This window comes from Equus caballus, chromosome 8 (assembly GCF_041296265.1).
Source record: "Equus caballus isolate H_3958 breed thoroughbred chromosome 8, TB-T2T, whole genome shotgun sequence".
NCBI classification, from domain to species: domain Eukaryota; kingdom Metazoa; phylum Chordata; class Mammalia; order Perissodactyla; family Equidae; genus Equus; species Equus caballus.
The window spans coordinates 69832411-69857798 of record NC_091691.1 but is presented as its reverse complement, the minus strand read 5'-3'; the positions used below and the strand labels follow the sequence as shown (position 1 = coordinate 69857798).

The window sequence follows — 25388 nt, the reverse complement described above, 5'->3', positions numbered from 1 at the left end:
TGCAATGTGGTAACACTACCTGTAATAAAGATATGCAGAAGGAAGCTTAGGTGCCTAAAACTTCCTGGCATAAGGAAAAGACTCAGTTAAGAAACATAAAATCTTCCCTTTCCTTTGAAACTACATGAAATCAGCAAATCTATTTCAGTCATCATTTTTCATAAAGGCATGTTTTCCATATTTTTTAAATGTATTTTTTATCTCAATGAGGAACTCATCCCATTTACACTTGCTGAACACACTGACATGAATGTGTTTATCAAAGGATCATGGAATTCCACAGCTGGATGAGACCTGAGCAATCAAGCAAACCACTTTATTGTTAATTGAAAAGATTCTCCCATTATTTAGTGGTTATCACCCATGTAAATCACCCATTATCAAACTACTCTAAAATGATTTTCTCTTTTTTGCATAATGCCTTCTCCTTATGCACATATATATTTGTATGGTTACTGAAGTAAAAATACAATAAAATGTTTTTCTACCATTATTTAACATTGAATTAGAAATGTTTTTCCATATTATTGCACAATTTTTGTAATTTTCATTTGAATGGCTGCATTATCTTCTATTGTCTTGATCTAACTTAAGTTATTAAATCATTCCTGTAATTTTAGACATGTACAACTTCTCCACTTTATAGATGAAGAAACTGAGGCTCAGAAAGGTGCTTCATGCTTTGGATCTCTGTGAGTCCTTCCTTTATGGCATGCTGTCACTTTCATATGGAAGATGAGAGTTTTAGCCGATACAAAATTATTGGCAAAATGTCTTGTGAGGTTGATTAGCTTAATACTGGGGCATCATTTGGTATTCATAAGAGATCAGAGCATAAGGAAAAACAGATACCTGCTGAAAATTGAGGAGTCTGGTCAACAGACAAGGGAATATGGGTCACTCTTTCCGCTGACCCAGCAGTAGCTTCTTTTGCCACATTGGACAGATCCCATGGAGATCCTATATTCTCACACAAGCATGTGAATAGGCAGTATGAGCTTGCTTCATGCTTCAAATATTTATATCAGTAGAAGAACTTGGATAAATGCGGGTAAGGCTGGTATAGATGGAAGCTGGTAGTATAGGTTCACCCACTGGAGACTGTCTTAGGACGGCACGTCTTGCAGGAAGAGAACACTACCATGGGTGAAGGAGGGTCTTGGGAACTTAGGTGTGGAGTTCTTGATAGGAGGTAGGGAAGGCCCCATCAGACCTCTCAAATATTAGAATGTTAGTCCTGGAGGGGATGTTAAAGATCACTTTCAATTCACCAGACATCTATTTAGGTAGCAGAGGTTGAACTCAGACTTCGTAGTGCCAAGTTGAGTGCATTGTCCATCATGGAAAGAATAATGCCAGTGACAAATGTTTCCTCCTTCGATTACTAAGGACTTTCATATACAGTTTCAATTTCTTTAAAAGAAACTCTGGTCATCCTGTTTCTGTTTCCAGAGGACAGAAAAATGTGTTTGGCTATGATCCTCCCCCATAAAGTAGAGATAGGGAATAGCACATCCAAACTCAAGAGTCCATGATTAGAGTCTCAAGCCTTGTTTCAATATGTCTTGAAATATTTGTTTTAAAATGTTAATAAATGAAATAGATTAGTAGTAGATTCACTCAGTATTACCTCTCTAAATGCCACTTTTGGAAATGGTGAGATAAATGGGTCAGGGTTGAAGGAGCATATAGATAAGAGTTGGATGCAGGAGGGAAAGAAGTGGGAAAAAGGGAGGGAATTTCCCCTCCTGGCATCCCAAAGGGTATGTGCAAGTAAGACACTAGAATCAGAATTTTAGTTTTAGAATTATAATCAGAAAGCATGCTGTTTAATATTTTCATTTTATAGATTGAAAAACTGAAACTTAGAAAGACTTGTCCAGGTTTCAAGAGCTTATGAATGGCAACACAAGCCATGCTCTTTTTGACTCTAAGCCTAGTGCTTTTTGTCAACCAGTGGAATAATAATTTGTTACTACTGTTGCCATGAGATAGGATAAGTATCACTGGGCATGAAAGAAGAAGTAGGAACATGTTATCATCCTAAAGATTGTACCAATTTGGAATGTATAGAAAGCAATACGGTATAGATTCAGGAACTTTATCTTGGCATTTGAATAGTATGACTGGAAAAATTTCCTAGAAGGCTGGTTTGGAAGAAGTGGAGTTTGTGGAGATAGTACTGGAACTAGCCTTAGAGAAAGGATAAGATTTGAACTGGTAGCTGGTAATCGAGAGAGAGATTGTATGTCAGGCAATAAGTATTAACATTGCCACAGGACGAACCTGTGATTGCAGACAACATTCATTTCATTCTTTATGATAGTTTTAATATTCTCATTTTAATCTATGTGAATAACTTTGGGCAAGTTACTTAGCCACTCTTGTCCTCTGTTTCTTTAGCAGCAAGGAGGGAATAACAAAGCAGGGCTGCGTTGCAGGAAAACCAGGAGGCATTGTGAATATGAAGCATTATAAAGGGTTTTATTCACATAAAGGGGAAGGAGACTATGCTCCACAAAATTCTACAGCCAGAATTTCAAAGCATCATTGTTGCCTAATGATGGTTTTAGCTTTGCCCTCGGTGGATATATAGTTGGAGTTTTGCAACTGAAAAATATCTTTGTTATGTTTTGCCTGGATCAAAGCACACATAAAGCCTGATCGAATGGAAAAAAAAGAAAGATACAGGAGAGCGCCTCAGCATGACAACGAGCGGCCCTCAGGTTTTTGCTGATGCCCTAACTGCTTAGAATGTTCTGAAACCTTTGTAAGCAAGGACTGAAAATCCAACAAAATTACCATATATCATATCCTGAATGGGTGCTCATGCCTTACTGGAGATCAGAGTTGCTACAGATGGAAAGACCAAAATTTTGAGCCCCTCTCCAACAGGATATGAGGCCATGCCCCCAAAAGAAGAGATAATGCTTAGAAGAAAGTGAAACAGCAAAAAGTTGGAAGATTGTAAGAGAAGGTGAAGATAAAGAAATTTGTTTAAGTAAGAATGAGTCTGTGTAACGAAATCCAGATTTTTCAGTCTTAGCTACTCAATGAATTCCTTAAGTCAAAGAGGTTTTATGAACAGATAGAAGTATCTTCTAAGCAATTTATCAATTGTTTGCCTATAAATGAGATTTTTAATGAGAACCAGAGAAAACTTTCTTAATATGAGTGAGATTGGTGTTTCTGTTAACATGGGATGGAGGGACATGTTCCTGTTCTCCAAAGCTGTCATTTCTAATGGCATCCATATACACTGAAGAGTTTTCTTTTATTGTGATTCCAGATATAAATGAAAGCAGGAGCTGCTACCATTAGTTCTGTAAATTCCAACCAGACCTGAGAGAGTCATATTGAAAGTGAGGAATTTTTTTTTTTGAGAAAGATTAGCCCTGAGCTAACATCTGCTGCCAATACTCCTCTTTTTGCTCAGGAAGACTGGTCCTGAGCTAACATCTGTGCTCATCTTCTGTACTTCATATGTGGGATGCCTGCCTCAGCATGGCTTGATGAGCAGTGCGTAGGTCCATGCCCGGGATCCGAACCAGCGAACCCCAGCCCGCCAGTGCAGAATGTGGGAACTTAACTGCTACACCACCGGGCCAGCCTGGAAAGTGAGATTTTTTGATGCATACTTCTAGTATTATTGGCATCTTATCTTCTTCTTTAAAGAACTAATTAATGTCTAGTCCTTATCTTTGACTTTCTCAACCCACTCTTCACCTTTCTCAACAATTCTCTCAAGATCTCCTAGAAACATCTTGATGTTTTTATCCTGCTCAAAGGACAACTCTTTGGGGTCCTGAAATCCCTTTGCTACATATGGGCTATGTGTAATAACACAGATGCAAAAGTAGAAAACTCAGTTTAGAAAAGATGTATGGTTTTTGAGCTCCAAAATTTTTTAAAAAACACCTAATTTGATTCACTATTTTTTCTCACTGGAACGACTATTTATCTAATGAAATTCACCTGCATTACAAGCTTGTGAGGGTTACAAAAAATTTCTTATGCTTTCGTTTAATTTCTATCTCCACCTCCAACCACCTCAATATTTACATAAAGTCTTATCCTTAAAAAATTCTCAATAAATACAGGTTGATTGAATGATTATTTGTTTACCAAATTGACTGGTTTATCAATATGCCATGGATGTTGCTTGGCTTCTCAGAACAGTTGGGAGTTTTCAATGGAGACACAAGAAAGCCTTTAGGGATCATGCCAAATTTATCTTAATCTCCCTTATATTGGTTAAACGCAGGCTCTGTTCAGTGCTTCCCATTGGTAGATGCTCCATTTCTGTTTATTGAATACAAAATAGTTTCTATTGTTGAACAATAGCTCCTCAATTAAGTTCTGTTATGAGAACTCGTACCACCAGATTAAATTTAAAAACAAAACCAAATTGTTGTTATATGACCTGGCCTTTAAGTATTGAGAATCTAATATAATAATAAAAGGTTATTTCCTTCAGGGTGTATTCTCTCTCCGGCCAGATGCTCATTGTTATATGCACAAAAAGCTCCTTAGAGCTAAAAGGTTCTCCCTTCTGTGGATGGAGGGGAAAAAAATGAAAACCATTTACCTGGTCAACATTATTTCATAGGGTGCTGAGGAATAAATCAGGCCTGGCATGACCTTCATTGAAATTTCAGATTTATTTACAGAGGTTGCCGCTGATCGCTTTATCTACCGGAGGCTCCGTTTCCCCTTGGTGACTCATAAGTAATGTGGTCCACGCAAACCCGTGTAAATAGAGCTAATATTTCAAGGGAGGTCATGCTATATACTCTTCCCCTGAGAATAGATGATGGCTGACTGCTGGGCTGATATGAAATTTATCTTTGTGAGGGAGAAGAGGGATCGTGTCGCCTAGAGGGCAGTATCGAGGGTTTGTGAATCCTAAGAGGGGCTGAGGCACTGGAATTCAAGAGTGTTTGTATTGTGTGTTTCTACGTGTGGGTAAAGATTAACGAAAGGAAACAAAGTAACTCACTCAAGTCAAGTCTTCAGTAGTCTAGAGTCATCATTGATTTTTCTCAATTTATTTGTGTATATTTTTTCCTTTAACCACTAAATCCAGTGGTCTCCAAAGAAGAGTTTGGCCTCACCAGTAAATAGATCTTTAAGCTGGTTTCTTCTGTCAACTGCACTTCTCTTCCTTTATCCTACTTTCAGTCCCTCACCGTTATCTCTCTTTCCTTGCTTTTTAATATATTTTGCTGGGAATCCTTGCACATAAGTAGCTCCTTTTCCTCACTTCTACTTAGGGCTCTACAAACAGTAGCCCTTGGTATTTGCTGCACAGACTTCTCCACATATATGCAGAGAGACACTCACCCACCTACATGCACCTACCAGGTGATTGTAAGGCCTTTAGAAAACAAAAACAAGCTTCTGTTCATAAAATGTTAGTGTAAAATGTGAACTCCTGTGCTCTAGGATTTCTTATCTCTGCTTTATAATCTGTGATTGTATTCAACCTTATAAACGTTACTGATTAAGCTGTCTAGAAGGAGGTTAGATAACAGTATGAGAACTAATCAAGAAATACACAGTAAGCACATTCTATGGCCTCCATATGTTGCTGCTTGCTATGTGAGATAAGGACCTTGCCCTCATGTAGCTTACAATACGTTTGGGAGAAACAAGATTAACACTCTGGAAAAAATATCAAAAAACACACGTCTGTGTAAAATTAGCTAAGTGGTATGGACTTAAGGGGCATTCTAAATACATACATGGTCATGTCACTCTCCTTAAAATCATCCTGGGGGATAAAGTCCCCACTCCTTTACAGCTCTTGGATCCACAAGAGCTTCATGATCTGGTCGCAGCTTATCTAACCATACCTCCTTCATGCACCAGAAACTCTGTGTTGCAGCTTCGCTGTTATATTGTATTTGGGGATGAGGAAGCTAAAGATAAATAACTTGTGTAAGATCATAAGGCATTTTAGTTACAGTCATTTGACATGTAAGGTCCATTCCAAATGTGTTACCTTATTACATTTATCTCCTCTCAGCTGGGAATGTCTTCCTCTACCATCTCCCACTGGCAAATATCAGCGCCTCAAATCTTTCCAAAGCCAACTGAGTTATTCCCTCCCTTGCGCTCATGTAGCACTTGCTTCTTCTACTCCACTGCATTTTAAGTCATCTCTGCATCACACTCCCCACTAGACCGTGAGCTTTTTGAGGGCAAATACTGTGTTTTATTCACTGTGGATTCCCCAGTGCCTAACACCAGAATGTTTTATGGGTGTTTTAAAGATAAGTAAATTCTCAGAAACTGGCAGCATGATCTCCTAAGTGAGTAGAGAATGCAGCCACCTCATGAGACCTGAGAGCTACTAAATAGAACCTTCCTACTAAAATGTCCACCCCTTCATCCTCCTCCTGTAGCAAGAGAGTCTACTCATACCCCTCACTGTTAAGGTTGCTATGGTCCTGATGCTGTGACCTGGGGCAAATTACTTACCCTTGTTTTTATCATAGTATCTTGTTTCATCGTTATCTGCATCATCATCTTCAGCAACAGCAGCAACAAGGCACATTTACTGAGTGTCTCTGGGGCCCTATACCAGGCATTGTGGGTACAGACAATCATAAAACCAGTTTCTGCCCTGGTGAATTGAATATAATCACAGAAAATAGAAACAAATGTTGTATATTATCACAGAGTTTTCATAGAATGCTATTATTTCAGAACACTTTGAAAATGAAGAGTGCTTTGGACAAATAAGGTGCTATAACGACTTTCTGGAGATTTATAAGGTACAATAACATGATAGAAGCTCTTTGAAGTTTTGTTATAAAGGCATCTGCTTAACTTTTTATTGAGAAATGATTACATACAGCAAAATATACAGATTTTAAGTATACAGTTTGATAAGTTTTGACCAATGGATATACTCTTGTACCCCAAATCCCAAACGAGACACAGAATATTCCTATCACTCTAGAAAGTTTTCTCATGATCCTTGCCAGTCAACCCTCTTCCCTGTAGCCCACCCCATTATTCTGATTTCTATCCCCACAGATAGTGTGGTTTTGTCTGTTCTTCACACTTAATAGGCAACCCTTTTTTTTAAAATGTAATATTTATTAATATTATGCATTTTTATTATACTGTGAACTATGCCTTCAAAAATGCTAGGTTACCAGTTTATAACTTTCAATGGATTTTCATATCCATTTTCTGATATAATAATTTCTCAATATAATAATATGAGGATACTTTAAGTGCCAAATGAATGATTCATACAGGGATTGCTATGGAATTTAGATGAAAATGTGACATTTAGGGTTAGTTTGAATTGGGAAAGCTTCCCGATTCAACTGGACCTTCAGGATGGGTAGGATATAGACAAGAGGGGAGAAAAGAAAAGGGCGTTCCTAGATGCAGAAGTGGGGTGGACAAGGATTTAATGGAGGTGATGTGCATTGTGTGTTAGAAGAGAAACAACGAGAATAAAGCCATGGGAATAAAGTTGCAGTTCACACAGCCTAGTTCCTGCTTCCTTAACCCTGAGGACACCTCTGTGCACCTGGAGAGACACTGAGTCTCTGGTGAGAAATGCTCCCTGCATGTTCTTCTAAGTTGTGTTTCCTTAGCAGCTCTGAGATTATGTAAACTCCCTTTAGGGACTGAGCTCACGTTTATTTGAGTTCTATTTTTCTTCTCACACTCAGGGATAGCATATTGAATTGTTGGAAGAGGTCATCGAAAGGCTGTGACTGCTTGTTGATCTGAGAACTGGACCAAGGCTCCTCACCCTTCTCCTCTGTCCTTGGAATGTACAATCTGCCCACTTCTGCCACAGTGGGAACCATTTTCAAGGACACAGCCTTGAGAGAGCAATGTGTTGTTGAGACCATCTGGATTGTGTATGTGACTGAACCCAAGAAAGGCCTCTATAGAAGCTTTTAAGATTCTGGCAGGTGGGTGTGGAGATCTACTCATCTTGCAGCCAAACAAGACAATCCTCACGTGTAAGTTCTCTCGTCTTTTAAACCTGCCACCTACCAATCTGTAGTGGCCTGCCTCTTTCTTTGGTCTCTTCTCTTGCCCTTTGCATATGGGGGGCAGTTTTAAATTGCACCCTGGGGAACTCCCAAGGTTGAGAACCAACAGCTATCAAGAAAACTTTCTTTATGTTCATTGTTATTTTAGTAAATGTTAATGGAGAGGGAAGTTGCTCACAGCTTGGTGCTTAAATTTTATCATAAGGGAAATGATTGCAAGGATTCTCACGTCTTGGAACTGATAGGGAGTCCAGCTCTTCCTAGGGTAGTCTCTTTTCAGACCACTCTCTTTCTTCTCTGGTTACAGGGCTGTCCTTCAAGGAGTGTGCTTATCTCCCTGCTCGGGGTTGTCCTGTGCTTAGACCTCTTCAGTCATTCAGAGGAGGGTGGTGTTTGGGGTAAAGAGCTGTGGACTGAGAAAATGCACGTCCCACTGAGGACCAGCATCGGTAGCTTTCTTGGCTGGATGTCTCCTACTTTCTAAAAAATTCCTCTCCAAACAGGAAGGTAGGATTTTTTGTAATTTTTCCAGTGAGATTATATAATTTATGCTGAATCACTGACTGACAATTTTTGGACAGGACCTGAGGCATACGGTCTACTTATAATTGTTTTCCATTATTTAAATGAGTGGTAAGGAAAGCAGAAGAGAACATACACATGCACACACACAACACACACACATTACAATGTCATAAACAATATGAAAGAGGTGCTATCCTAAATAGCAGTAAAGAGGGAAATGGATACTATATAGGGTTAGTTCTTGACAGAATAAAAATTTGTGCAGGCATCTTTGTCAACTTCTTGCCTTTCTGCCTTCCATTCCCAACTCATCTGAGACTTTGTGCCCTCTTATTGCTTTTCAAAGTTCTTTGCACCCATGCCCAATCCAGTGGTGGGAGTAGCAGACAGAAGACAGTGAGAAGATTGGATGAGTGGTCCTTTTAGATGAGATTCATGCCCCATCCTTTATTCATCTATTATTAGACATGAGAAATATACAAAAATCAGAAAACATTGGAAACCTTCCATATTGTGTATCCTTCCGCCCTGATTTCCCAGTCAGAGGAACAGGCATAACAATGCAAGTGCTTTTACAAGTTCACAGAGTGAGTTAGCAGTGGGACCAGGGCTACGCTCAGTTCTTGGCTCCATCTTTATATCCCTTTACCTTGCACCCTGGTGACTCATGAAATAGAGAAGCAGTGGCTTTGTGCATGGTTTTACACCAGGGAACATATTATTCCCTTCCTCTGGGACAGCATTCCCCCACCCTCTACCTAACAGATCCTCCGCATCCGCAATGTCTCATGTAAAATATGACTTCCCCATGGAGAGCCCCCCTTAGTCCCAGGCTACCTACTGTATTTTTCAGGAGGGCCCTGCCTTTCCTCATTGCGCATTATACTTCTAATTACCTATTAACTAGTTGTCCTCCCCACTCGACTGTGAGTTACACGAGGGCACAGTGCCTGACACATAGTGTATGCTCAATGGATATTTGTTGGTTGAATGAATGAATATGGATTGAGCTCTTAGCTAGGGCTGTATGTTTCAGAAATGTTCACAAAGACACCTTACCTCTAGCATATAGGCTTACTGTTATTTAGTCTTTCTTTTAAAAAAATTGTTTTTTTTTTTGTTTTTGCAGGCAAGTCTGGCCAACTAAAGCAAAAGTAAAATTTAATGGAAGGTTATTGCTAACTCACAGAGAAGGCTGAGAACCAGGCTTGGAAGAGGGACTGAGATAGCCCGAGAGGAGCAGAAATGGTAATGACTAAAACAGTCTCATAGCAAGGAGAGCTGGGTCAGAGGCCATGGCTATAATCGGTAGATTCCTACATTTAAAATCTCTCTCATCATGAATCAGTTTCACGCATCAGGGAAGGAGCACCTAGCCTAGGTTGAGTCTGTTCCTTGGCCCATTAGGGAAAGAGTAAATTTCTCGAAAGAAGATCCTATTAGAAAAGAGGAATGAATGGTAAGTGACTGAGACAGAAAAGCAAAATAAGATGTATGTCCACTCCACGTATGCATCAATGAACAGCCTGAAGTTTTTCTGTATTTTCACAGACAGGGTGAGGTGCTCTCCAGCTCCTTAGGCACCTCTCACACAGGGGTGCAATTCTGTTAAGATTTCTGCCTTCCCCATGAGTGTGTGAGCTCCCGAGGCCTGGCAATAGCTGGTGTATGATGAATGTGTGTTGAATGGATGAAAGACTGAATGATAAATGGGTGAGGTGGTGATCATCAGAGATGGCTATCAGAGAAGAGGTCAGAGACAGAGACATCATATCATAAGGTGGATGTGGACAATAATAAGCATTTGACTTCAGGTGTATATTCACTTCTTAAATATTTCTCACAACAACCTTGAAAAACAGGCAGGACCATAATATTCCTGATATTACTGATGAAAAAATTAGACTTATTGAGATTAAATGATTTATTCTGGGTCACAAAACTAATTATTTGCAAAGCTGGGATCAGAATGTAGGTCACCTGTCTCCTACTCCAATGCTTGATATAATGGTGGAGTAATTTTTTTTTCATTCTTTTATTCAAATGTGTGGTGATGGATGATAAGTCAGAGATGAGTATGGGATTTTGTAAGGGAACAAAAGAAGCTTGAGGACATTTGAAAATAGTGGGCAGTCTTGGAAACAAAGCTAATGAGAAGTACCATGTTTATGTGTGTATAGGATATGAGAGTGGAGTGAGTATTTTGTGTATGTGTGTATATGTGTGTTTAACATGGAACATTTAGGTAAAGATTCTCTTGGAAATAGAACTCTGAGAGAGGAAATAAAGGAATAAGAATATTATGGAGCCTTCCAAAAGTTCTATCTCATTGCTCCTATCCCTGAGAATTAAGGTTTTTTGTTGTCATTGTTGAATTATTATATTTTAAGAAATTATCATTGAAATTGATGACTTTGCTGCTTCTATTAAATAATATAATGGTCTACCACCACTAACAATGAAAACAACAATAGAAAACCAACAACAATTATTAAAAAGAGAAGCTTGTGTTCTTGGAGAAACAGTTTATGAAAAGACTGGACTCATTAAACACAATTTCAAGATATTTTAGATTGAGTAGTTGTGATCCACAATTATTGCTGTGGGATGAAAGGCTACTTTCAGGATATTGCAAATACCCCGAACATGAACACAAGACTTTGGAGGGACCAGGAAATTTTCTAATATGCCCACAGCCCAGTTTGGGATCCTAATCCTCTCCTGGATCAAGGGCAAAGTAAATCTTTGCCTTAGCAGCCCGTGTAGGTGGGTTACCTCATCTCCTTTTGTTGTTTAGACAGTGTCTGCTATTGTGGAGGGATAATGTTATATAGAGCCTTCTCAACTCCCAGCTTTGGCAGGCAAAACAGAAAGCATTCTACTTCAGAAGTTTATTTTCAAGCCAATTCATTCTAAACTCCCCATTCTGGGTTAGACTTGTCATCTTCAAGCATTATTTAAAAATTTAGATTCTTAGGCTACTAGTGAGGGTTAATCTATGATGGAGAAGGAAATAGGGTGTGTGAGCAGTTCACACCTTTGCTCTTTCCTAATCTCCACATGTAACTCCAACATGCATGTTCATTTTGGTGAATTAACTTCTGTATGTGAGACAGAAAGGAGAAGAGCTAGAAAGAAGCCAGAGCAATGCCTACGGTTAGACCTAATTCTCAAAGATTGGAGTAAAACAGTATAGAGGTTCTTCAAAAAATTCAAAATAGAACTACTGTATGATCCAGCAATCCCACTTCTGGGTATATATCCAAAGGAAATGAAATTAGTGTCTTGAAGAGACATTTGCCTTGATGTTCATTGCAACATTATTCACAATAGTCAAGATATGCAAACAACCTAAGTGTCTGTCGATGGATGAATAGATAAAGAAAATGTGATATGTGTGTATGCACACATATACAAAATGAAATATTCAGCCGTAAAAAAGAAGGAAGTCCTGCCATTTATGACAACATGAATGAACCTGGAGGGCATTATGCTCAGTGAAATAAGCCAGACATAGAAAGACAAATACTCACTGTTCACTTATATGTGGAACATAAAAATGTCAGACTCATAAAAACAGAGAGTTGAACGGTGGTTGTGAGGGGCTGTTGGGTGGGGGAGACGGGGAGATCTTGGTCGAAGGGCACGAAGGTTCGGTTATGTGAGATGAATTAGTTCTGGAGATAAAATCTACAGCACGGTTAGTGGAGTTAATAATAATGCATTGTATACTTGAAATTTGCTTAGAGAGTTGATTTTAAAATGTTCTTACCATAAAAAAAATCATAATTATGAGGTAACACATATGTTAATTAGCTTGATTGTGATATTCATTTCATAATGTATATCTATATCAAAACATCACATTTTACATCCATATAAATATACACAATTTTTATTTGTCAAGTGTACCTCAATAAAGCTAGTGAAAAAAAAAGATCAGAGCAAGCAGATTCTCAGTGAAGATATTCCTGGAAGCAAAAAGTTAAAGGAAAGGGCAAGAAAGAAAGAAAGCCAGAGGCAAATGGGGACCTCAGCATGAGGCGGACATGACCTGTAGGCAACAGCCCTTGATGGAAAAGGGACCCCAAAGAAACCCTCGACCAAAACAGGGAAAGAAAATTATCAAACTCTAGTCCCATTGGATCCTTGAGAAATTCACCTCCCAAAGACTGAGTTATTCAGGAGAGGTGGTGGACGGAGGGAGGAGGTGGAGGAGGAGATGAGAGAGAGAGAGAGAGAGAGAGAGAAACTGTCAGGCCTCATCGTTGGCAGCATTTTTGATAATGAGAACAATGGTTCTATTCACAGGTTCAGTTTCAAAAAAAAGATGTTCCATCATTTGGCAGTTTGGAAGTTTGGCAGCTAGTGTAGAGAAAGAAAAATCGACACTTAAAACTGGTGAATTTTACCTTCTTCCCTCAGTTCTGTTAGCCCCAGTTTTTCTGAGGCAGAAGAGGAGGAAAGTCATATAGCTCATAAAATTCTTGCAGACTGTAAGTGTAAAGAGAAAAGGATTCCTGAGATGTGTGTTTTGCCTTTCTACAGAGAGCAAAAATTAGCATTCAGACTCCTTGTTACAAGTCCCATTTTGATCTTTTTTTAATTGCCAGTGAAAAAGTAATGAAGAACAATTCTAATTTAGGCACAAAAATCCTACAAATGATAAAAAAGGCCAAGCTGACAGGTGCGCTGAAAATGGTCATGTCTTTCCTCTCACTTTGAGTCTAACTGCAGCTAATAATGGTCCGGAGTCATCCTTTGAACTGCTTGTGGTGTCTTTCATCTGGAGAGTTCAAAGCACTTTACAGACAATAAATAATTAGGTCTCACAAAAGTCCTTAGTGTACGAACACGAGAATTACACTGTACCCATTTCACAGTTGCAGAACGGATCACTGCAGGCCCAGAGCTGGCCATGGAAAGAATCTTCTCTGAGTCATCTGCGCTTGACTTCTTTCTCTCACTTTGGGGGCCTCTCAAGCTCCCACACACTCCTCTGAGAACCCCCCTCCACATTCTCTCCATTAACCTGCGCCAAACTCACTGATTTAAGCACCTTTCCTCCAATTTCCTTTTCTGATAATCCCTCTCTTTTGCTTGCTTCTTGTTTCATATAATCATTGTCTCTGCTGCTTTGTGAGAATGATTGTTTCTTATTTATTTATTTATGTACACGAGAGAGTGTAAACTGCATTTAACAAATTAGAATAAGTTTCCTACTTACTTTTAAAAAATGGTTAATGAATAAGTGTTTCTGGTTACCTCCTAGGTCTGCAGCAGTGGTCCGGGTACTACAGGAGGAACAGAAGGAGCGTAAAACACAGATCCTTCCTTGGAGAAGCTGCAGGCAGGTGAAGGGACGGGACTGAGATCTGGGCTACAGCCAGAAACCAAACACTGCAACAAAGGCTCCATTTTGTGTATTACTGAGTCCTAGAGATGCAGGAATTGGGGAGGAAGGACTGGGAGTCAGACAGGCTTCTTGGAGGAGCTTGGATTTGGTGGAAATTTTGAAGACTGGGTGAGCAGAAGATTTAGGAGATGGATTCCAGATCCAGGGCCAAAAGGTGCCCTGGGGTGTGGGGGAAGTTGGGTTGTTGGGGGCCGGTAATAACAGATAAAATGAGAGAGCACCTTTCTATAGCATGCAGCATAGGTCCTTGAACATGTTAGCATCTCAGGGAAATGGGGTGTGTGACTGACAGAGCTCAGTGCGGCCCTTTTCACAGTGGTTGGAAACTCAATCTAGTAACCTGCAGAGGTTTTCTGCTTTCAAGCAAACTAAAGGTAACTTTCTCTTAATGACATTCTTGATCCTCACTTTATTTGAACTTCATTCTTCTGCTGGGGATCTTGAAGCTTGTTTCCTATGTCTAGGGGCAGAGACAGGGCTCTGGTATGGATCATTGTCCTTAAATATGGAGCTGTCTAGGCCAGGGGTCATATGTAAATGAGCACGTAGAGCAAGAGGACATTCATTGTTGGGGGCTTTGTTCATTGTTGGCTTCTAGAAGGAGATAAAATATGAACTGAGCTTGGTTATGGATTGATAGGGGGCATGGATCCTAGGAGAAGTGGAATGAGGGTGAACAATGTGGCAATAGGAAGTGGTTATCTGTAGGAAAGTCGAGCACTTTTGGTTTTCAGAAACTTTTTCTATCTACCTTATCTCATTTGATCCTTATGACATCCTTGGGAAGCAGGCATGACAGCTTTTATTACTCCATTTTACAGATGAAGAACATGAGAAGTGGAGAGTTTAGGTTGTCCCTAAAGATAATGTAGCTATCTAACAGCAATTTGGGTCTAGAATCTAAGACTTGCATCCCTGATCCCAGGTCCCTTCCTGCTAGTGAGCTGTGTCCAGCGATGGAAAGACCTTGGAGCAGACAGTCACCAGGAGACGCTGCTTCTCTTCCTGACTCTGGGAGTGGAGAAGAAGCCAAGAATCTAGGAGACAAAGCTGGTCCACCCTCTATTGACTGGGGTCTCTGGCTGAGCTAGTATTTTAACAACGTTTCCTTGCTCGACTGGGAACTTAGTGCAGGACCATGTACACAGTAGGTGTTCCATAAATATTTGTTGATGCTGTGGACACAGTACAACTGGCTCACAGCAGGCCTATCATACCTAATCTCCTCAGAAAGGACAGGGAAGAGACTGAAAATAAAAACTTCATCAATAATAGAATCTGTTGTTTTTCCTGCTCTGCCCAGGGAGACTTTGGTTCCTCAGTTGCATTTCCAGTATTTTAAGATGGGAATAATTTTCACAGTGGCAGGTACAGCTGGTGAGATGCTGTTTTAATATGAAGGAAAACGCTAGAATAGAATTTAAGAATATTAAGAAGGGATTTGATTTCTGACAGAAATATTAGCTGTAAAGGCCGGTATGAAGATTTTAGAGAAATTTAATTAAAATTTAATCTTCTTTCTAATTAAAGTTTTCTTTAATTAAACTTAAAATTAAATTTGCTTTAATTGGGGGAATTTAAAGGGTATTACCTTTTGAGTGTCAATCATTCGGAAAGAAAAAAATTATGCGGCTTCATCTAGTTTAAAATGAGGATTGGTGTCAAATTTCTAGAAAAGTAATAAAAATATTGTATTTAAATATAAATCAGCACTCCTAGGTGTTTGGCTCCCCACTTGCCTGGCTCAGGAATATTTGGCTTGAATTGTGGTTTCCCTCTGCGTAGCAGACCTCAGGAGAAGGTCAGGTTTAGATCTTCAAGGGCCTTAATATGAGAGTCCTGCAATTTTTCTCCATTATTCAGCTCCCCCAAGAGCTGTCTCCCTTCTGGCTGGATTGCTGTGTGCATCCCTCAAGCCTATTTTGGAGAACCTGCTAGATCAATACACCCGGTGAAATGGTGGCCTCCTGTCTTTCTCTGTGGCCCCAAGCCCCTTCATGCCCATTTCCTCCCCAAAGCCTTTTCCATCGGATATATTAGAGTCCTTTCAAGACCCAGATGTCATCACCTCAAAAACCGAGGCTGAAAGTGAGTTAATTTCTTCCCCTAGCATGGCTCCCCCTTGTGACGTCACAATTTCCGACGACAGCATCTCAAAAAGAGATGCTTCATTCTCCCTTTACATCGTCATCAGTTATCAAATCCTTCAGGGTACCCACCACAGCCATAGCTTCAGTTTTGGTCCTTGTCTCATCTCTAGATGTATGAAAACAATAGCTTCTAATAGCTTGTCTCTGCTTCCCTGGTCTATCTTGCACACTATTGCCAAATCATGAGTCTAAAAATACTGCTCCTTGTCTACCCAATAAACATCAAACTTCTAACTTTGGCATTGAAAGCCTCCAGCAGGACGACTTCAACTTACCTTTTCCATGTTCATCTCCCTCGACTTTGCTAACACACCTAGTCTGCTCCCACCATGCTAGTTACTCCTCCTTAAATATACCTCAAGATTTTCAGCTTCTGTGCTTTTTTCCACATCTTTCTCCAGCCTCAAATGTTTTCTTTTTTTCAAGATCTTGATGAAATTCCAAATTGTTCACAAAGCAACTCCTTGTCAATCCGGCCTGGCAGGATAGCTCATTCTTCTGTAGCCCTGTAACTTTTGTTCTGCATACTGACATTTACATCCTTTATTCACATGTATCCTCTATTTGACAATTTCTGAAGCTTGAAATGTGTTATCCTCCCATTTGATCTCTGGATCCAGCGGGATGTATGTCACAGAAGTGTTATTATTCATATTTCATATCTGGCCAATGTGAGGCTCTGAAGGGTTTGGCTTCCTCGAGATGTCATAGCTGGTGAGTGACAAGGTGAGGAGTGGGATCCAGCTTCTCTCCCGGCTTATTTCTGAGGGTTCATTTTACCTTGCTCTCCAACAGTAAGGTTTCCTATAAAATTCTGGTTTTCGGCTGTTCTCTTCAAATAGTTTAAACACTTCAGAAGAGAGAAGGACAAAGACCTTTTAAGAACTCAGATTTGAAAACTGTTGGAACTTTGAAAACTGCTGAGCTAGTTAAAAAGATAATCTTTTGCTATTTTATTCAAAGTAAGTATGGCACAAATAAAGATCTTCAAAGGAGGATAAATGACCGCGTGCTTACTGGCTTGTCATCACTAATGGAGAGAGACACTCAGTGCACTTCTCTCTCAGTTTCCTTCCGCCCTCCCTCCCTTCCTCCTCCAGACCCTTCTCCCGTCCCTCCCTCCCCTCCCCTTTCTTCACTCCCCCCCTTCTCTTTCCTTCCTTCTTTTCTTCTTTTGGAAAAAGACAAAAGTAATTCCAGTAAGAGATACAGGATGTTGCAGGAAAAAGTAGTGGTTAAAGCCTTAGATAAAGTGGACTAGGCATTTAGGATACAAAATTAGAATTCAGAGCTGGAACTTGCATCTTCCTTTGGATCCTTGGAGCCAATAAAATGCTTGGTGTAGCTGTGAAGCCTGGAGCAGGGCAGCCAGAGCACAGATGCTGACAGGGAGTCTCCTCTGGAGTCAAGGGCAGTGTGTGGTAGAGGTAGCCCGGGGTCCATGGAGCAGTCTTTTTACTCTAACACTGAGAAATCCCTACAGTGCTTACAGTGCTACTGCATTCACATCTCCTTTCAAAGGAAAGTGTCCTCAAGCAGTTCTTGTGCAGTTGCTGGAGCTTCTGCTCTGAGTGTTGAGAACAACAGAGCCGTCTCTGCTGCCAATGTCTGGACCAAGAAATGGTCTCAGCCAAGGGCAACAATGGACAGGCTGGACGTAGAGGAGGCTAGCCTCCATGTTTTGTGGAACAAGGCATCCTCCACATTAAATGGTAATTTATCAATCTAACCAGCTAGTTTCTCTTGGAAGAATGAATACTTCGGGCACGTAGGGCTAGTGGCTCTCTGAGGTCATGATGAGTCATGGAGTAGATGAGCTGCTTTCCTTGAAGCTTGGAAGTCCTGGGACCCAAAATGGCCATACTACCCCTGAGCCAATTGCCTTGCTGTCCTGCTTCCTCATAATAAACGATCATTACAGAAGGCACTTGAGAATGTCTTTTCTTTGCAATCTTAAAAACATAGGATCCTGATTGTGTCACTTTATGTCAAAATCTTTCAGAGTTCTCGATCCACTACCTTTCAAATTATGAATGATCAAGCCTGCTTTTGAAGACTGCTTATCACTTAGCTACATTCCTAAACATCTGTCTATTATTTCTCTAGATCAGGAGTCAGTAAGCTTTTTCTGTAGAAGGCGGGATGGTAAACACTTTAGGTTTTGCAGGCCCCAAGGTCTGTGTTGTAACTACTCAATTCTCTCAAAGTAGCTATAGACAACACAAATGTGTGAGCATGGCTGTTTTCCAAGAAAACTTTATTAGTGGACACTGAAATTCCATGGGAGTTTATATATTTCATATAATTTTCCTGTGTCATGAAATACTATTCTTTTAGAAAAATTTTTCCAACCACTTAATAATGTAAAAAGCATTCTTCAATCACCAGCTGAAAAAAAAACACATAGTGGGCCAGATTTGGGTCACAGGCCTAAACTTACCAGGCCCACCCTCTCCATAGATATTGTGCTCTTATCTCACTAGGCCACTTCTATCCCCAGGGGGTACCTCTTGTTTTCCCACTTCAACAACTTTGTTGATGTTGGTCTCTCAAACTGAAAAATCTTATACTTAGTGCAAATTTGTCAAAATTCTGCCTTATGTTAAAAAATCTAGCTCAAACATAGAATTGAGAGTAAATTCTAGATTTCCTATTCTCAAGCCATACTAGGAATAGGAAATGGTTAGGACTTTGAAATAAGACTACCTGGCTCTGAATCCTAGTCTCACTGCTTACTAACTCTGTCGTCTTGGGCAACCTAATCTTATTAAGCCTCATCTGAAAAATGGAGATAATAACAGTACTCAATTCACAGTTCAGAAGGCTATTGTAGGGATAAAATATTATAAGCAGGTAAAGAGCTTAGCACAGTACCCAACCAGGATGCAGTAATCTGTCCATGTTACAGTTGTCAGCTCTCTGTCCTGGGTCCTTTGCTAAATGGTACACTATCCCTCTGCAGTTTAGAGAAGAAACCATTTTGCAAAGCAAACAAACTCAATGCAATACCCTTTGTTTTAGTGAACGTCTTCATTCCTCCATGCATATTCTCATTTCTTCCACTTGATTTGGAAATAACTTAAAAGAACAAATGCATTTTTTCCGTCTCTTGTCTACGCTCATTCCCACAAAGGAAATGTTGTAATTTTCTCTTTTCTCTCTCTTTTTTTTTAAATTTTAGGTTTGTTGTATGTGGTGATAGAATTAATGTAGTTTCTCCTTTTAACAACAAATTTATGCTCTCAGAGTCTTATCTTACCACCACATCTTGGTTTGGGTACTAGAGCCATCAATTTATATCAACCCAGTTCCAAGAGTAATGTTGGTTTATTAATTCTTGCTGAGAGTATAGAAGCAGGGCCAGGAAACTCTGCAGAAAGAATTTATTTCCTTTCACTTGTCTTTTGATAAAGTGTAAAGAACATCAGGTAATTAGAAGTAGGAGGGTAAGTTTTTTTTCTTTAAATTTAAACTCATTTTAAACCATGTCAGGTACAAGTTGGAAACCAGTTCAAACTTTTTGAATTCAAGTGTAGTTTTTCATAATCAATGATACTTGCCTTCTAGGGTTACTTCATCTATCATTTCATTCATTCAGGGCATTTAATGAACACTTAGAGATCACCTTAACTAGGTTGTCTGGGGGAAAGAAGATAAATGAGGGACAGTCATAATTAACTCAAGTAGCTTCCAGGCCACAAGAGTGCCTTGCCACACAAACAATGAGCTATAACAGCAGGCAGAATGTGATGCCCTAGGTAGGCACACAGCCACTGTGTGGCAAGAAGAAGCAGCCAAGAGCTGTGTTGCTAGGGGAAAAGGCTCAAGGGCAGTTAGATTGGTCAGAGGGTTGGCGGAAGGCACCCCCAGCTAATGGGACAGCATGAGTGTGAAGGTGTGTGGTAAGTTCAGGAAAAAAAGAAACAACAGTGGTTTGTGTGACTAGAGCAAATAATGTATAGAGGGATAGAATGAGAGATGGGACTGAGAAATCTATACTCACTGTTCACAAGCTCTTTGTGTCCTTGCGAAGACCTAGCTATCTTGGAAGAAGGCAAAGAAATCCAATTAAAGAGAATAATTATCTTTTTAATTCAGAAATTGTTCAGAAAACATTATTTATAGAATGAGACATGGAAATATGGAAATTCCTGATTTTTCAGTGGTAAACTATGGAAATTGTCATCACCAAAGGACAATTTCTAAGAATGGAGCATGCACCTTTTGAAAGGCATTGTCACCCTACTTGAAGCGAAAGAATCATAAAAACTCAGAATAGAAAGGAACCATAAAAGTCCTCTGATCTAATATTTCCAAACAATTTTTATGTGAGGATCCCTTAAAAATGCCATAAAATTTCCCATATACTTCACATAATAGTTGCATTCTCTGATTAAAAAATTCATAATTACAAAAAACAACCATGGATTTAGTGCCACTGTTAAGTGAATCTGAATCTTACTCATCTCGGCATCTATATTATGTTAAAGAAAAGTTGTCATAAAAGAGCATGTGTCAAATATGTTATTTATTCAGGCTACAGCCAATGCTAGTACTCAATAGATTTGTGGTGTCCTTGCATAACTTGAAGAGGAGAGGGTCCACTCGTATCCCATGCTTCTGATCCTGTCACCTCAACTGAGTCTCATAAGTGGCTTGTCATCTAGTTAGCTAGTGGTAGAATCAGGACAAGAGAGACTCCAGAAAGATTGGGTTAAATTCAGCTTTCCCTGTTCAATATGTCTTTTGCATTGTGCCAAGGCTCTGGCCCAGGAGGAGAGAGCTGGAAGATGGGGTGCCTGCCCTCAAGGAGTTTGTGGCTTGGTTGCTGTTGATCAATGGATACCCTTTCTATAGTATATTATCTTTAAATTTTCTCTGTAAGGATTCAATGTTAGTTAATGATATAGATCAATAAATGGTAAGGAAAACTGGGAAATAGACTTTGTGTTTTTTTGAATCATAGATTAAGTTAGTAACTGGAACCTTCAAACATGACATTTCAGTTTACACATTCTCCATTCTACCCGCTCTGCCAACACCCCGCCCAAGACTTCTGGGGCAGCCTTGCTCTGGCTTACTACCCATTTCTGTAAGGGGTGTTTGGTCAGTAACATTACTTCTTTTCCTCACCAAAGGTGACTTTTAGTTTTGTCATGTTGGAATTCAAAAAAGGTACAGGAACAGGGTTGAATTGTCTTGACAAGGTTAGATGAAGTTTTTATGGACTCAGGAACAGACATTAAGTGAAACTCTATGGAAAGACACTTCTAAATGATCATTGAATCAGCGAATTATGCTGTGGTGAAAATGGCAGGGGGCTCGATGCCTTAGGACCTAGATTTTCTTCTTGGATTTTCAATTCCTTCATCTGAATGGTAGTATACCAAAGTGGTGAAATCATGGGCACCAGAATGAGACCACCAGGGTGCAAATCCTATCTCTGCCCCTTACTAGCTGTGTGTCCTTGTTCTTTGATGTCTCTGTGTTTTGGTTTCCTCCTCTATAAAATGCCTGTAGTTTGTGGAGTAATAGTGCTTGCATTATATGCTAGCTAACACGTGTGAAGCACTTAGCCCAATGTCTATTGCATAAGATTAAGAAAAGTTAGCTATCATTATGTTCTATAAAATAATAAAGTTTGTACTCAATGACCTTCAGAGCTGGAACAGTGGCATTAGATGAGTTTGAATTCTGGTATCACTAATTGGGAGACTCTAGGTAAGATTTTATTTTCCTTATTTCTCTAAGCCTCAGTCTTTTCTTCTGTAAAATGGGGATAATAATACCTATTACATCGTTCTGAAGATTAGATGAAATGATGACACAAATTTCTTAGCATATTCTCTGACACATGGTACATGGACAATAATTTGTACTCGTTTAACTTATAATAGCATTTGATGATTGTGACTTTTGGACATATTTATGATTGGCTACTATGTGGAAGGTCCAATGCTAAAAGTTTTGAGGAATGAAGTGTCTTTTGTCCTCAAAGAACTTACCAGCCAGCTAGAGAAGTAAGACACACAAATCATAAGAGTATAAAAGTGAAATATATGTCATGCAAAAGGTGGTACAAGACAAGATATGATGAACTGTCAAATGTCTCATGGGTTCAAATAAAGCAAAGACCCAGCGAAGACCTGTGATTCTGTGATAAGCCAAGGCTCTTATCACAGAAACGTATTACTGAAAGATGGCGGCAAGCCACATCTTACTCCTTACAAGTTTCAGGGATTCTCATCAAATGTACAGAAAATAAATAGCAGTTTTTTCCCTGGTCAAAGTCCGAGAGTGACAGATGTCCAAACTGAGAAAGCTGCCATTACCACGTGCTGACAAAATTGGGCTTTTTGTGTAGAAAGTAACATCTAGTTTATTTCCGGGCACTTTGCTGGGCTCGTCTTCCATGACCCCCCTGCGGCAGTCCTTGCATTTCTCCATGGAAGCTATCCCGCAGTCTCATGGACTCTTGGTTAGGAACTCTTCCCTTGAAACAGAGCATATATTTACTTTCTCTCAATCTCATTTCAGTGTTCTCTAGGGTGACGTGGAACTATTTTTCATCTCTTTTGGGACTTGTGATCTTTCAATATTTGCCCACGGTTCCCTCGCCAGTACTACTACCCCATCTTATAGCTTAGCTCAGGTATTAGTATAAATGTGCCCAATTTAAATGCTAAATCACTAGGCTATTTTTAAAGACTGTGTGCTGGGAGAAGTGAGCAGGGAACAAGGAAAGGCTGTTGATTTAGAGGAGCGAATTGCAAGCCTGTAGAGGTGAATGACTGTGTGTGTGTCTGGTGAACTACCTGCCGTATTGCTCTGCTGGCGAGAACGGGAGAAGTGGCAGGAGTCAACAAGAGACCAATTAAAATCTGACCTCTTCATCGGTGTGGGTCCTGGCTGCGGGTATCTGGGCCAGGCGGGTGGCCTCTAACTACCTCTCAACCTATGCAACTGGTTTAGAAGCTTCTATTCTGAGGATTGATGAAGGTGGGGGTGAGTAGGCATGCTGGAAAGAGACTGTGGCTCGAGAGTGGTTTTCGATAATATGGACCCCTTGGAAGCAGACCGTGAAGATGACTAAAACCTTCAGGGAAAAAAGCAAGCAGAAGGTTCTGGGAGGAAAAAGTGCCAATTTGTTTTAGAGAACAAGAGGGAAGAATTTTCAAGGACAAAGGGTGAGAAACAAAAGGGGAAATGAACATACGCGTTGCAAACACACCACACACCACACGCATGTATCCACACACCGTATTCAGGGGGGTTCTCTGATGTTCTGTGCAGCAGGATTGACAGGTTCTTGTCTGCAGGCTCTCTTTGTCATCCAGAATCTATCAAACAGGCAGTTGCGAGAAGGTACTTTTCAGGGATGACAGTGTTAATGATAAAGGACTTTCTTGTTGAGGTTAGCTTTCCTGACAAACTCGTGTTATAATTACATGCACAAACCTCCCTCCTACCCTTTAAATTACCTTTCCATGAGGTTATTTTTTCCTTTGCCTCCCTTGCTCCTGGAATCTTTTCCCTTGAACTCCTTCGTCCAAGAAAAATTTCTGCAGGATTCAGGATTTATTTTTTCTGAAAACCTACCTTGTTTCCTTAGTCCTGCTGAACAAAAGTTGGATTGTTGAGTATCTCCAATTCCATTGCCCTGGAGATTTCTCAGGCTGGTTAGGGGACCTAGTGTCAAAGGTGAGTATCACATAAATCCACTACCATATTTTGTGAAATCACATGCCTTGGACCTGAGATCTTCAACCTCATCATTAATTAGTCCTGCATTTTGACCCTGTTGAGTAGGCATGTTATAGCATAAATAAGTAAGATGATTGATGTTATAATTTTAAAACAACGACGTTACCTTCTAGTTAGTTCACTCTTCAGACTTATTTCCAAATACTTTCTAACATACTCCTTTTGATAGAATGAGGATGGTTTCTGTTAAGGCCAAACATTCTGGGCTCCTGACCTCTGCTTGTTGCAGTTCTTTGCTTTCACTAAGTGTATCCCAACTCTATCCTCTGTCAAAATCACAGTCCAGGGGCTGGCCCCATGGTGTAGCAGTTAAGTTCATTGGCTCTGCATCAGTGGCCCCGGGTTCTCTGATTTGGATCCTGGACGTGGACCTACTCACTGCTTATCAAGCCATGCTATGGCAGGCATTCCACATATAAAATAGAGGGAGATGGGCACAGATGTTAGCTCAGGGCCAGTCTTCCTCAGCAAAAGGAGGAGGATTGGCAGTGGATGTTAGCTCAGGGCTAATCTTCCTCAAAAAAAAAAAAAAATCACAGTCCACCTCTTCCAGGAAGTCTTCTATGACTCTGCCTATTTTTATTCTAGATGAACTTCTGTGTCCCTTTATATCTATCTATCAACTTAAAGAGACTTTATTTTTTAGAGCAGTTTTAGGTAGCAAAATTGAGTAGAAGCTACAGAGAATTCCCATACACCCCTTGCCCCTGAACAGGTACCCCATTTATTTTTCATTTATTCAGAACTTTCTTATGTTTTTTGAGCATTTTGTGTGTCTAAGCTTTATTTTCCTATTAGAGAGAGTAGGAGCCTTGTTTTCTCTGACGCCATCCAGGCTGATCCTAGTGTGTCACAGGAGAGTAAGTGCTCAAAAACGACACTTTGGTTGATAATGCCATGGTTTTTGCTTAGCTGTGGAAAAGGTAAAAATTTACCATATGTTGTTTTTTTCTTGTATCTTGCTTTCAATGTTGCTATTGTTGGTTTTATAATACACTGGAAATAATGAATGAATGACTAGTGTTTGTAATGTACAATATCTCTACCCATATTTAGTCTCGGGGCAGACATTCAACCCTGGTCTTGGCTAGTCGTTTGAAATAAAAGGCTGTTTGTCACCAAAGTACCTATTGCACAAGAAACTGTGTAGTTGGTTCTCTTCAGATCTCATTTTCTGGAAGAGGAACTTTACTTGTGGTAGAAGGATTCCTTTGTGTACCAATGATTATGCCAAATGAAATGAAAAAATTTCAAAAAGTTTTCTTGATCTCTGCTTCTTCTCTTGAACAGACAGCTTTCATCTATTTATGCACAGAGTGGAGGAAAACTCCCTCATCTAAGAATCTGTGACGAAGGATATTGAAAGGCAACTAATATGATGCCCTCATAAAGGTAGCATCAGAAATGAACTAATTTTTGACTCTTTTGCCCCATATGGGGTAAAAAAAAAAAAATCATCTCTCCAGACGGCTGGTTTTTTTTCAAAGCAGAAGTTCGTGAAGT

General features: G+C 39.9%; 1 long non-coding RNA gene across 1 annotated transcript; it reads left to right on the top strand.

Moving 5' to 3' along the window:
* Positions 1 to 7865: 7865 nt before the first annotated feature.
* LOC138915327 (uncharacterized) lies at positions 7866 to 13909 on the top strand. The gene is made up of 3 exons (XR_011421134.1): positions 7866 to 7997; positions 9685 to 9803; positions 13828 to 13909. It is a non-coding gene; the product is annotated as an uncharacterized lncRNA (long non-coding RNA).
* The last annotated feature ends 11479 nt before the right edge of the window (positions 13910 to 25388 follow it).